This window comes from Podarcis filfolensis, assembly GCF_964270895.1.
Source record: "Podarcis filfolensis genome assembly, chromosome: 6".
NCBI lineage: Eukaryota > Metazoa > Chordata > Lepidosauria > Squamata > Lacertidae > Podarcis > Podarcis filfolensis.
Window position 1 is genome coordinate 47,383,546 of NC_139609.1, and position 14,876 is coordinate 47,398,421.

Sequence of the window (14,876 nt, forward strand, 5' to 3'; positions counted from 1 at the left end):
AGTTATGCTAGTATAGCATATATATACCAGCAAAACAAGCTATAGACTAGTAGCTAACAGACCCCTGTTAAGTTTGATTCAGGGGTCGATACACTGGAATTCACCCACATGCCTGTGTCATAAACCGGTCATATTGTACATTGTATTGCATTCCCTCTGTGGCAGCAAGTCTGTGGAACAAAAGGACAAGGTCAAATGTAACTCTCCACTGTTTTAATGTACGCTACATAAAAAAGAGTAATCTATTTCCTACACACACACACACACACACACACACACACACGAAGGGGACCAGAGAGTTATGAAACAGAGGATAAAGGCAGAAGACTCACAGCCACATTCTTGAAAAATAAAACAACATCTTCTTGTTTTTAAGGAAAGAATTGATGTGGTAGCTTGCCCAATGTTTATACATTGGCAATGGTATAAAAGATGTTGCCAGCTGTGTGATAAAGATCTGCATGGCCATTGTTCTTGGCAGGGACTAGAACTGGAAATGTGGTAAATTGAACTTAAGAATGGTAGAATGAAAAATTGAAATGAACAAATTCCTCCGTCTGCCCCATGTCCCCCCCCCCTCCAGTTTGATAGAACCCTGGGACCTGGCTTACACTGAACGAAATAAAAATCAGATCAAATGCAGGAGCTGAATTATCATGGGATGTAAAAAACAGGTGTGAATATTTTTTTAAAATGGACTTCAAAATGTTAAGAAAAGAATATTAGTGAGTAAATCTATGGGAACAGATTTTGGAGAAACCTTCGGTAGATGTGTTATTTTTATAACACTGAAAGGGGGTTTAATTCAGTGAAACTTACAGAAAATTTCTGCCACACTTCAAAATTGATCAGTATCCTACCAACACACTTGTGAAAGTTTTTTTCCTGTCATTTATTAAAAACTAGAGGCTCAGGTAGTATTTTCTCTGTGAAATGTTGACTGTCGAAATACAAGCTGACATCATGCATCACAGAATACATTTTAACCAATCATAATAGCCATTTCATTCCAGAAGGCCAGTAGGGTCGCAAGGTGATTGTTGTTGTTGTTTAGTCGTTTAGTCGTGTCCGACTCTTCGTGACCCCATGGACCAGAACACGCCAGGCACTTCTGTCTGCCACTGGTCAAACAAGGTGATTGTATTTTCTCATATTCAACCAAAATTACTTTTTATATGCTGGGATAGAATTCTGACTCCCTTTGAAGAAGTCACAATGGAACCAACCATAGAGTTAGAGAGGGCCTTGTAGGCCATTAAGCCCAATTGCCTGCTCTGTGCAAGAGATCCAGAGCTGGAGTATCCACAACAAATGGCCATCCAACCTCTGCCTGAACATGTCCAATGAGGGGAAGTCCAGCTCTCCTGTGGGTAACTGAGTCCAATGTTGAACTGCTTTTACCTTCAAGAAGAACTTATTTGTGTTGTGAATACTGTGTGATGTTCCTTTATAACAGGTATGGGGAACCTTTGGCACACCCATGTTGCTGAGTCATAATTTCCATCATTTCTGGAGCTTGACCATGCCTGTTAGGGCTGCTGGGAGTTGTAGTTCAGCAGCATCTGGAGGACTAAAGATTCCCTACACATGCTTTATAACTGGGTCACTGAGCACTCTGCACACATGCACAGAAGCCTGATTCAAATCTGAACCACAAATACCCTGAATAGCCTATGAGCCAAACTAAATGTGATTGTGGCAGCTTCACCTGTTTAAATCTGGGTTCATCCTGCTCACCCATAAGGCAAGGGATCAGTGCCTTGATTTTTAGATCAAAGGAAGCGTGCAGGTAGAAGAGTACTCATTTCTTCTCCTGCCTGTGATCTACCACCCACAATCTGTTCCTCATGAATCTCCTTAACTAAGCTGAAGTTCATCTAGGAGAAAATTGCTTCTAGGAAGAGGCTATGGGGAGATAAGCAGAGATGGCTCCTCACAAGTGAGCTCCCAGCCCTTAGGACCTGAACAAGCTGTCAATGGTAGCAATTTCTGAACATAGTGATGGTTTCCATGGGACCAGTACTGTATCTGGAGTCAGGGTTCAGCATCTGCACAAAGGAATGAGTTGCACTCTCATTCTGGTACCAACACTCTGCTGCCTAATCATATGAGCAACAATGGCAGTTACTATAGTATAAGCTCCATAGGCTAGAGACAGTTCACCCTAGGGTGACCAACATAGTATTCCATTGGCCATATTGAATATTGGTGACCCCTGGTGCAGAGACTTATAGACAATCTGAAAGAGGAATTCCTGTTTGTGATGTGACCACCATTTGATTTGGGCCTTTAGTAAACAGGTTTTGCAGGGCTTTGCATTGTTCCCACATGCACACCCTAAATAGCTGTTTGACCACAGATAGCAGTTAGGCAGAAGAACTATATGTAAATGTCATGGGAAGCAGTGCCTCTTCCAATCCCATCTGGGTTACTATATAAACAAAGGAATCACACATGCAGCATTGCTAGGAAGCAGCCACTTGGTTGATTGATTGATCTATTGATATTGATTTTGGGGGAATGGGTGATTATGCTTAGTTCTTAAAGAAGTGACATTAAAAGTAGCAGAATTAAGTCAGCAGCTTGATGCCTTTTCTGCTGGCAACAAACATTGCCAAGCAGCAGAAGCATTTTCGACTGACCTTTGCTTTTGCCTTTTGATTTTTTTTGTCCCCAAAATACTCCATAATACTTGTATTTTGTCTCTTTTAAGATTATCTCTGATTGATTAAGCTTTGTATCAACCTCAGCTATAGCTGAAAGACTTATCAAATCCCAGAAAGCAGATTCATCCTGATTTCAAAAGGGAATCGCTCTTTTATCCTGTATAAGTCTTTGTGGCATTTTAGATTTTGTATAGGAAGAAGGATGCAAGCAGGAGATGTTTGGCTTTAGGTCTGTTTTTTTAAAAAAAGCAAAAAGCAAGAGACTAAAGCAAATATATATATAGCAGTAATATCCATAGATAAGGGGAAGTACAAAAGGATAAGAAGGAGCTGATGCAAAATATAAATACATTGCTATGTGGTTGCACCCATTGTCAAAAAAAAAAAGTAAGTACAATGCAATCAAATCAAAGTTGTTCAGGCCCATTTTAATTCTACTGATCAATTTCAGTCATTTAACCAGGCACACATCAGAGGTTCTTTAATACTCTGTGACTCATGGCAACAATAAATAAATGAACAATCAAACCAGCGTACTCTGTGCTCCCAGAGCAAACTCCAGTAAAAACTAAATACATTGCCTACCTAATATCAGCCTCCCCACTGCAGTGCAGATGAACACAGCTGCTTATAAAGGCCACTAGATAACTGACAGCAACACAAACAGGTTGTGCCTGTGCAGGAAACATGTTTCCAACAGATTGCCCCCTCCCCAGCCATGAGGAATACACAGAGAGGAGAATTATAGCAGCAAGCAGCCATTGAGAAATCTGGTGCTCATGTATGGTTCTAGCTATTTAAAACTCCAAATAATGTTGAGCCTACTGAACAGAAGAATCAGATTTTTTACAATTTTTTTTCTAATGAAACAGAAAACCATGTGCAGTCTTGTTATACATGCTCAGTACTGCAAATGAGACCTGTGACTAGTACATATGTTGCTGGAACAATGTGGGAGGCACAGCAGAACCATGCCTTCCACTGCACAGTGACCATAAGGGTGGACCATAAGGGTAAAAAGTCCATAATGCAGATCTTCCCCATGCCAGTTGACTGAACAGCGAGTGACCCACATCTGCATGGATCTGGGCTCCTCCCACAGGAGGAAGCATGTTCCTGTGGCTCCTGCTGCAGGAGGAGAAACATGAAGATGCCTTCGAAATGGGTCCAGGATCCATTTGATAAAGGCATTTGGGTGGGATGTTTTAAACGTACAGTGGTACCTCGGGTTACAAACACTTCAGGTTACAGACTCTGCTAACCTGCTTAACCTCGGGTTAAGAACTTTACCTCAGGATGAGAACAGAAATTGTGCACCGGCGGTGTGGCGGCAGCGGGAGACCCCATTAGCTAAAGTGGTACCTCAGGTTAAGAACGGTTTCAGGTTAAGAACAGATCTTTGGAACAGATTAAGTTCGTGATAATAATAATAATAATTTTTTATTTGTACCCCACCTATCTGGCTGGGTTTCCCCAGCCACTCTGGGCGGCTTCCAACAAAGATTAAAAATACATTAAAATGTCACACATTAAAAATTTCCCTTCAGGTGTCTTCTAAATGTCAGGTAGTTGTTTATCTCCTTGACATCTGATGGGAGGGCATTCCACAGGGCGGGCGCCACTACCGAGAAGGCCCTCTGCCTGGTTCCCTGTAGCTTTGCTTCTCGCAGTGAGGGAACTGCCAGAAGGCCCTTGGCGCTGGACCTCAGCGTCCGGGCAGAACGATGGGGATGGAGACGCTCCTTTAGGTATACTGGACCGCGGCTGTTTAGGGCTTTAAAGGTCAACATCAACACCAAAGTAACCAGAGGTACCACTGTATTTCTTTTTCCTCTTGATTTTAAAGTGTCTGTGTGGGGTCTTCTGTCTGCCTGTTGCGTTGCTTGTAAGTCACTTTGGGTTGCCCTGGGCAAGATAAAGAGACCAGCACATAATGATAATGATATATGGTCCAGAATGTTATCAGACTGTACTTGCCACACCATTTAAGCAACTACACTTGGGAACTCCCTGCCTATGGATATTGATAAGGTGCCTTTACTGTATTCTTTTTGGCGCCTGCTAAAAATGTTTTTGTTTAGCCAAGAACACCCAGAAGTTTAGAAATGCTGGTGTGAATTTTTTATTTTATTTATTTATTTTAACTTCTTCTATGTTCCAATGTCTTGTGAATTTACTCAAGAAAGCACACAGGCAAATGAATGTTAATCTCACACGCACATTGCTGCAAACCTACTTGGTCTCATATAATACAGGTTTGCTGGCCAGCAGAGAGTATATGTGTGTGTTTAAAGAAGTGTCACTATAGAACAGACAAAAACATATGACCACTTTCTGTACATGCCCAGAATCTAAATCCAGAGAAAGTAGAGAATGCTAGTCCACTTTGCAATAAATAAACAAGCAAATAAATATTTGTGTGTTTTTTTAATTGTCCCAAAGGAAAACAGCAAAGACATTTTCAGTGCATATTTGAATGAATCTGAAACCCACAAAATAATGCCTCAGTGGACTGCAAAATGACCAAAACAACACTTCAGCACAACTGAACCCTCAGCCAGGACTGGTAATCTGCATCCAGCCAACGGGGGAGGCAACATGGGATCCAGTGCCATCCTTGGAGCCAGAATGAAAATCATGGAATATTGAACTAGTATAATCATAATATTCCAGATATTATGCAGATGGATATTTGACAGGATATATACTTACCTTGGCTAAGTCCATTTGAAAGCACTTCCTGGTCAGTCTGCATAATCCCCAACAGGCCTTCAGGGACGTGCATATAGTAACTGAATTTTGTACATTTTCTTGATCTCCCTTTTTTTCTGCAGTCCAGGACCCTTTTAACCACTTTCAGCTGTTCACCATTTAGCTGAGCAGCACAAAGGGGACTGCAGAGAGAGGAAAATGTTACACTTCTCCTCACCTTCCCACAATTCAGATGGAAATCCCTATTAATAGTAGCATAGGACCAGTCATCATAGAAATCTCAGGCGAAGGAAGATTTAACTACTTCAATCATTATGTGCATATTCCTGAAGACCTGTTGGGGATTACCTATATTGACCAGGAAATGTGCAGAATTTCCTCTTTATTGAAGGCTTAAAAGCCTATTTTCCATTATGCTGGTGAATGTGCATAATAGCCAGTTATTATGCACATTAACTGCTCAATTTACTGCTCAATCCCCTTAATAGTGCCCATGGCTTTACAGTGAAATAGAATCAGCCCAAATGTGACCCATAGCTATAGCCTTTTCTACCATGTTGACTCTTCCCCACTTTAAAAATGGCACAAGTTAAAATAATTGTATTCCCCTGAAATAATACAAAAGTAGCTAAGTGATGCACTAGACTGTGTTTGAAAATCCACACATATTTAATTCCATAAATAGCTTGGAAGCAGGGAGGGAGACTAAGCCAGAGCACCATAATTCTTCATCATAGCTTTGCAGGCTTAGCGGCAGACCCACTGCTGAAAAATGCTTCAAAAAACAAAATAAATGATCTTCTGGTTGCAGAAGTATTGATTTTGCCCATATCCAGTAATAAAGAGCAAGTCACCTGTAGGTAAAACTCTTGTAAAATATATTTTATACTCTATTAGTCCTAGAGATAGAGCTATATGCAGCTGAGAGAAAGGGAGAGAGGGAAAGATGACAAATATTTTCTGCCGAAGTATTTCAGGCATGCGTTTCCTGACACTTGTTGAATTATCTGAAACTGAATTTTCTCCTTTCATTACTGGAAACTTATCAAGCACGCTTTTGGGGAATCAGTGTTCTAGGTCTTGCTTTACAAAGGAGCAACTGACTGTAAAATAACATTCCTGCAGGGACCTGATCCATGATATACTGAAGCCAGGGCTTCCAAAAATGCTGAAAGATGAATTGAAATCAGAGACTTTCTTTTTTAAAATCATTTTTATTTGAATTTTCAAATATAAAATTGTAACAATCCAAATCCATATCCACACATTGAGATTACTGTGAATCTCACAACTTTTCCCCCACCCCCTCCATGGGGTCCTATTCTCAACATTTACAACTGCATATTATTCCATACTCTAAATGTTATATCAGTCCATATTATATCCATAGTATTTGTTACATTACAAGTGGATTTAAAATCCTGCTAAAGTTTCCATCTGCTTACAGTGGTCTCCTAAATAACTAATCAATTTTTCCCATTTTTTTTTAAAGTTTTGTCCTCTTGGTTCCTGAGTTTTCCAGTCAGCTTTGCCATTTCGGTATACTCCATCAACTTAGCTTGCCTTTCCTCTCTAGTACGGACGTGGTTTTCTTTCCATCTCTGGGCTGGAATCAGAGACTTTCAACCCAGTCTAGTAAATGCCAGAAATTCAGAGCAACGAGGTTTTTGCTGATATACTGCAAGACAAATGCCACACAGCTTCTACCAGGTTTCCTGCAGTTGTTTAGAATCACAAACAGGCCATATCTAAGTACAGGTAAGTGCTTCATTATGTGGATACCTCATGTCCTCTTCTTCATTGCATCCTCTTCCTTTCATATGATCAGACAATGGCAAGTTTATGCCTGTATCCTGCCATGCCCAAATCAGGGTGTTGGAACTGGTGTAGGTGTAGAAAGCCCTAAGCAACTTGGGGCCTAAATACAGTGGACGCTTGGGTTGCGAACATGATCCGTGCGGGATGCACATTCGCAACCCGCAGCGTTCGCAACCCACAGTGGCGTGTATGCGCACATGCGGGTTGTGATTTGGCCCTTCTGCGCATGCTTGACCGCCGAAACCTGGAAGTAACCCGTTCCAGTACTTCCAGGTTTCAGTGGTCCATAACCCAAAAAAACGCAACCTGAAACGTCTGTAACCCGAGGTATGACTGTACTTTAAGATCAGTAGCAGGTAGTGGCATGGTGTGGACAGCTGCGTAGCTAGCCGCTTGGGTTCCTGGTGCGGGGGCGTGTCCTGCAGCTGGGGGCGGAGCGATCCACCCATAAGGGCGGGGCGAGCCTCTCTGACGCTTGGAACCTCTCCACCACCTCCCCCTCAGCTGTAGGGCAGCTGAGGGAAAGGCAGAAGGCAGGCACAAGTCCCACGCTGCTGTTTCAGGCAGCACAGAACCTGCAGGAACCTAAGCCACCGTGTCACTCCTAAAAAGTTTTGTGAGCCCAATTTAAAAAAACAAAAACAAAGAAACTCATTTTGTCACACACACCCCTCAGTGATGACACCTGCGAAGAACTGCACCCCCTGTACCCTCCTTCCTCCGCCACTGGGTGTGGAGGCACCTACTTGACCTCCCAGCGAGTGAGCTGCTTACTGGGAGAGAAAAGCAGATGGGTGTGGCCGCAGCACTGACAGCATGCACCAGCAGGAGTGCTGGATTGGCTCGGCTAGTATATCTGCACTATCCTGGCCTCAACGATGCCTTGCTGCTTCCGTGCCCCTTCCAGTAAGCAGCAGTAACTCACCTACTGGGAGGTCAGGTCAGCGCTTTCACACACACACCCATCCCTATCTGCTACTGTTTAAGCTTCACCTGTCCCCATACTGGCTACCCTGCGCTCTGCGAGCAACAGGGAAGGCCCTGCTCATGGTACCATTGATAGGTATGGTCCATGGAACTGTGAGGTGAGACAGGGCCTTCTCTGTGGTGATGTCCTGATTGTGGAACACCCTTCCTGGGGAAATGTGGCTGTTCCCTTCACTGATAACGTTCATGCATCAGCTGACATATTTATTTATCCATCTCTTCAGTACAAACACTAAGCAGTCCATCTGCTCAAGTATTACGTATTTGCTGTCTCGGCTGCTTTTTGAATTTTGACTATTTTAACTAAGGTTTTTTTATTATTGTATTGTGTGTGCTGCCCTTGGCTCCTGCAGGAGGAAGACTAGGATAGAATTAGTAGTAGTAGTATTTATTGTTATTATTTAATATTTCTTTTTAATAATGGTAATCATTTGACTTGGACAGGTGTTTGGTGCCATTTAGTATTCACCCAGATCTTCATTTAAAATTGTTTATGGATAAAATTTCTCGAGTTTTTAAATTTCAGATTGGTTTTAACCTGTTAGGGTGTGTGTGTGTGTGTTTTATTCTGTACAATGTTATTATGTTTGATTGTGTCTTGTGTTCTGTTTTTCATATTATGTACCCCATTCTGGGATTAATTTTAATGATGAATGGGCTAGAAATGCCCCAAATAGGTAAAACCTTCTCCTACTGGCATGAGCTACATGGGCATGAGGCCAAGAGATTAGTTGTCCAAAAGATACAGACCACAGTAACCATCACGCCAAAATGCAGGGTTTCTCTGGCATGGTCACCATTGTAACTATGATAGACAGATAGGGAACACTCCACCAACTAGTGTATGAACAGTCCAAACATTGATTTGTATCCCCCTCCACGTATATTATATCATATGACACAGCCCTTCTTTTTGTACCACTAGAGAATGCAGGTGAACAAATGCATGATTGAACAGGGCCTCTCACATCCATCTAAACTTTCTGTACTTATTTAAAAAAAAAAAATAGCTGTGACATGCTACCTTTCCACAGGGATAATTTTTTATTTTATTATGGATCACTCTTGCAGTTTCCTCATTTGCAGTCTGAAGTGGTACAATCCCAGAAGAAATCCACCAAGTACTCTTGGATTGTGTCCAAGATATTAAGGCCAGGTGAGTAGTACGTCATTTTTTTGGCCAAGCATTCACCAGTGCAATCCATGTATACAATGGCTGTGGAGGTTATTCAAGGAAGAAATGTTTGACATCCATAGTGGGGAATATTCTGTGTGTGTGTGTGTGTGTGTGTGTGTGTGTGTGTATGCCTTTTCTATACACATGTTGTAAGGACTATAGAGATTCTAGTGGAAGAGCCTTCATGCCCAGTGTCTCAACAGTCTAAATCAGAAGGTGCATTTGCAGAAGATCTTCTCCCACCCGTGTGAGAGGTTTGACAATTTACTGACAAACTAATGTGACTTGAAATAAATCATCCCATAAGGAAGCAACAAGCTGACCTGTGAGAACCCACTGTTGATATTGCTCCTTTGGTTGATTGGCCAATCTTGCCTGCTCTGTTTGTGGCTACCTGCTATTGGACTTTGTTCTCATCTAACACAGAACCACTATAGGCTCCGCTCAGGGTTCTTCTGTCCTGCTGGGGGCATATGCTCATTGAACACATCCAATGAACATATCCCTCTCAGGGCCTGGAGGAGAGTACCCTGAGCATACATAGCATGTATATTCACAGTGTAACATATTTTGTGAGTTTCACCAGATAGGTTCAAGCCTTCTTAATCTATAAAAGTACACCCTGTTCTCAATCAACCATAGCTGCTATTTCGGTGGTTGGCCAGAAGGCACGTTCAGCTTTTTATTCCACATTCACACATGCAGAGTTGTCCTATGTCAAAATGCTCAGACTCTCTTTATGGGACACTAGGATCTTGTCAAACGAATATGCTTCCTTGGCTTACAGCGCAAGCCTAACCTTGTCTACTCAGAAGTAAGTCCTGTTGAATTCATTGGGGCTTACTCCCAGGTCAGTTGCAGCCTGAGTTTTTTTTTTCAAAAAACCATTGCTTTACATGCCTGTATAAAAGGAAAGAAAGAAAGAAAGAAAGAAAGAAAGAAAGAAAGAAAGAGAAAAGATGGTTTGCTTCGCTTCAGTAAACACCAGCGAAATCTTCACTCAGGGATCTTTCGATCCAAAAAGAGGAGGAGGGCAAAACAACCCAGAATCCTTGGCAGGAACCAATACCTGTGATGCCTCCTGACCCTGGGATCACCTTGCATCAGAATTAGAAGTCATCAAAGGGGTGACACAGCAGTCAAGGTGCCCACTTTCTACTCAAAAGAGGGCAATCAGTTGCTCATGTCATGAATATATATCAGAAAGTGGGTTGGGACTGAATCAGCCGTGGTGTAAAAAAAGGAGCATGTCAGAGAGCAGGCCAGTCCTTTAAAGCAGGTACCTTGAAAGGAAGGTGGGGGGGGAGGGGGGACCTCTTTAAGATGAAGTCTGTGCTAATAACATGTCCAGAAGATGGCTTCTGGCAAATTGCTTTGTTATTCTTGTCAAAAAAAAAAAAAAAGTCCCTTGGAAGCAGTCAATTTTAAACCATATATCAAAATGATTAATTGCCCTTAAATGAGCAGATGCTGAAGTACCCTTGAATAGAGGCAAAGAGGCTAAAGCCTTTTTGGATTGTGAGCCTAATGTATTCATTGAGTTGGCAAAATATCATTAGAGCTATTAATTAGCTGCAAGAACCCAAGCTTTGGAGAGTCCAAGGTGTTCCTGTTTGGGGTCCCCCCCGCCCATTTTCCCCCTAGGGGGAAAGGGTCTTCCCGGGATAAGGGAAGCAGGTATTTTAGCCTGTGGAGAAAATGCTTGATGTTACACAGGTTGCCTGTTCTTTTGTAAACGGAAGCAGGGCTGTAGCTTCGCCTCCCTGGGACCGGAAAGGCTCCAGAGAGGTCCTTTTGGACAGGATCCTAAAAGAGTCACGCGGAGGGGGGAGTCAAGCTGCAGCGAAATGGACGGCTCTCGCTTCCTAAGGAATGTATGTGTGCAGGCGCCACCCCCCCACCCCCCAGGCTGATCTTGAGTTGGCCGGTCGGGATTGTATCGAGGAAACCGGAGCAGAAACTGGACCAAGACTGGCTCCACCATAGAAAGGCGATGTGGGTGGAGAGGGGTGTCGTCTTGCTTATTATTTCGTAGGCTTTGCAGAAAAGCTTCATTCGCAACCATCTAACATAATGTAGAATGGAAACGCTTTCGGGACCCTGGCGAAATGGTTGCTTTTTGTGAAACATTCGCTGCCCTGTGGGCGTGTAAAAGAGAAGAGCTGTTAAGAAACGTTTGGGTTGTAAGAGCGAAAGAAAGATGTTCTGCACCCACAAATATGGGACCTTCTTGCTAACTTCGCCAAAGGACTTTGGGCATGGGGGGGCGAGGGGGGAGCGGGAATCACGAGTCCCCTCAGCCCACACTTCAGACTCTCCGGGTATCAGCAAATCCCTAAAACTCAGCCTGCTCAGGGTTCTTTTGAAATCCTGCATCAAATATGTTTTCAATGAATTCATGGAAAAGGGGTTGGGGCTGGGGGTGGGCTATGGTGGAGGGGGGAAAGAGGGAAACTTTTTAAATCTGTTTAAGTTTATAAACAAGATTAAAGAAACAATGTCAAGGGTCTTATGGAAATGGTGATAGTGCCCCTTTAAATAACAGCAAGCGGAGATTTTCTATATCACTGTGCAGTTTAAATCTGTCTTGATGGACTGGACATTAGTCCTCCTTAAATCCTTCAGAAAGCAGCTTTAAGGAAAAAGGCTGAGAGGAATTTCTTCTCGCTTTAATTGCTTAAGAAACGGTTCCCACAATGAGCGGTGGCCTAGATTCGCCTCTCATTTAAGTTCTGATTTTTAAAAGTTCACAAGTTAATCCCCTTTCAGTCTCACACGAATGCAGTTGGCACAGGGGGACAAAGTAATGGACAATGTGCGGGGGGGGGGGACATTTCAAACCAATTTTTTTTAAGGGGAAAAAATCCAGTCCCTTCCCCCACCCCAGCTAAAAAAAATAAGGGGAGGAGGGAGGTAACCGGCATGGTGTTGATTTGGTTAAGTAGCTATTTTAAGACCTTGTTATCATTAGAATACGAGGTGACTTTATACATCATGGCGAACTATCTGATATAGGCAAAGAGATGGAAGGGCGCGCCCTCCCCTTTAACTCTCCGCGCTGGAAGGACGCAGAGAAGTCAAAAAGGAATAATTCCAACATATTTCCAAGGAAATACTGTATGGCTAACCCACACAAAAAAACCACCACGTTTCTTACGCCATTAATTAGGATGCAAAAAACTTTCAAAACGGGCGGGCGGGGGTGAGCACTGGAGAGATGCTCATTTTTAAAACTGTTTAAACTTAACAGTAAGGTTCTTCACTTTTTCTTTTCTTTTTTTTTTTTATAAAAAGACGCTTTAAATTGTCACTCGAAAAATAACGGTGATGTGTGAAGTAGTATTTTTTAAAAAACAGAACCGAGTGTTGCACTAAAATAATTATCAGAGGAAGTGGGAATAAAATGGGTGATGCTGGTGAGATCGCAATTTTGACAAAGATTGGAAACTTTGGTATGGAATTTAGAGAGAACGGTTCGAATTAAGTCACTGGTGTTCATTCCCATACAGGCGCTTCGAAATCTCGCATCAGTCAGGTACAGGAAAGATTTTGTTATGCAGAAAGAAACTGGATTTCTTTTTTTAAAAAAATCTAAAGTCAGATTACCATAAAAATAAAGAAAACATGGAGGTGTTATTTGATAAAAGTTGTACCAAGTGAGTTTTCATATAATCCATAGTAAGATTAATGAAGCTGATCTTAGAACATTGTTGCATCAGAAGGAAAAACGTTCCTCGCTAAAAACGGTGGAGTTTTTGACATCCATTTTTAACCAGTTGCCGTCTAGGAAAGAGAGTTTGGGTCGCATGGGTATATATTATTTCAGCACACATGTTATAATTCTAAAAAGTAGTGAACAAAAATAATAATTTTATTGAAGTCCATAGAAGGGAGTAAAATATGTTTTACCAAATTATAATTAAAGCTTCTGGGTTTTTTTTTGTCTGAGTTTGATTTAGGAAATCGAATCCTGCCCTTTTGCTCGACAGATTTGTTTGCTCTTCTGCATTTTACTATCAAAATCTATTCTTTATAGATCAACTGGCAGGGTAACATCACCGCAGGATAACTTAACCAAACAGTATATGGGTCGGTTCTCCTCTGTGTGTGATCTTTAAAATAATAATAACGTTTCAAGCCAAACTACGATAATTAAGAAGACCGGAGAAAGTTGTCACCTTTGCTACGTCCATCTCTCTCCCTCTCTCTCTCTCCCTCTTTTTCACACACAGAGTAAGACAGGATAAGGTATGCTGTAAAACAACAGACGTGAAAAGGTAACTTTTGAATCGAACTTCTCTCCCGCTTCTGCCCAATCAAAAGAAGCGCAGGGTATTTATTTGTTTTGGCAAGTGCCCCCCCAATCCACCAATCACCGTCACAACTCGGAGGAGCTACAGGTTTCTAAGGAAGGAGCTGTCCCTAAAAGGGCAGCGTGGGAGCGACAGAAGAGAGAAGGGGACGGGGATAGAGGCGAGGGCGTTGCGAGGCATTTGGGAAGCACCGTTTCCGGGGATTTGTCGAGGAACACCTAAACTAAAAATAGGGAAAGGGTTCTGGTCTCTTTCCTCCACCGTCGCTACTTCCTCCCTCCCCGCCAGTTTTAAACACGAGCTTCAGTTACTGGCTTAAACAGACCAAGGGCAAGGAAGGTTGAAGCAAAACGCTAAGCGCATACTTCCTTCCTTCCTTCCTTCCTTCCTTCCTTCCTTCCTTCTCTCTCTCTCTCTCTCTCTCTCTCTCTCTCTCTCTCTCTCTCTCTCTTTCTTTCCATCCTTCCTGTCGCCTTCTATTCCGATCAGTCTCGTTTTTGTTTTGAATGATACACCGCTATGCTGAAAAGTTTGCCCCGAGAAAACCCCCAAGCTTCAAGTTTGCCCCAAGAAAACCCCGCGTTGTCACTGCTTTTTGAGAAGCCTAACAAAACCAAAAAAAGTTTGCACGAAACACGTGGGGCGGGGGCGGGAGAGAAAGGTGACAAGGCGACAAGCCGGGTTTCTGACCTTTCCTACTGACCCGATTTCATTTTCCTTGTCAGGAAAACAGAGAAATAGATAGCTTCGCGTGACACCTGCAGGCCAGGTGATCAAACTTTTCTGGATGGATCAGAAGAGGAGGAGGGGTGGCTAGCGGCGCGGAGAAGTCTCCCCACAACCCCAATCGCCAGCTCTGGAGAGCCTTCCAAAGGAACATTTAAAATAAAAATTCATCTTCAGTTATTTTTCTCTCTCTTACCCCTATTTGTTTGGAAATAGATTTAAATAGCTTTGCTCTTTCTGGGGACATGCACGTTTAAAAATAATAATCATATTTCGCCCCCCCTTCTTTAAGTAGTTCAGCGCCTAAGACTTTATGATCTCCACTGCGTCTTCCACACACACATACACACTTTTTTGCCAGAAAATATATAGGCTTAAATTAAAAGGTACTCCGTCTCTCCTCACTCCCCCCTTTCAGTCTTTCTTGTTCCCTTAATTCCTGCCTAAACGGTTTTGCTCTGGGAGAAGAAATCTTTT

General features: G+C 42.5%; 1 long non-coding RNA gene across 1 annotated transcript; it reads left to right on the plus strand.

Annotated features, from left to right (window-relative positions):
• The first annotated feature begins 1,265 nt into the window (after positions 1 to 1,265).
• On the plus strand, positions 1,266 to 14,526 carry LOC310765711. The gene is made up of 3 exons (XR_014549760.1): positions 1,266 to 1,378; positions 13,599 to 13,637; positions 14,399 to 14,526. It is a non-coding gene; the product is annotated as an uncharacterized lncRNA (long non-coding RNA).
• The last annotated feature ends 350 nt before the right edge of the window (positions 14,527 to 14,876 follow it).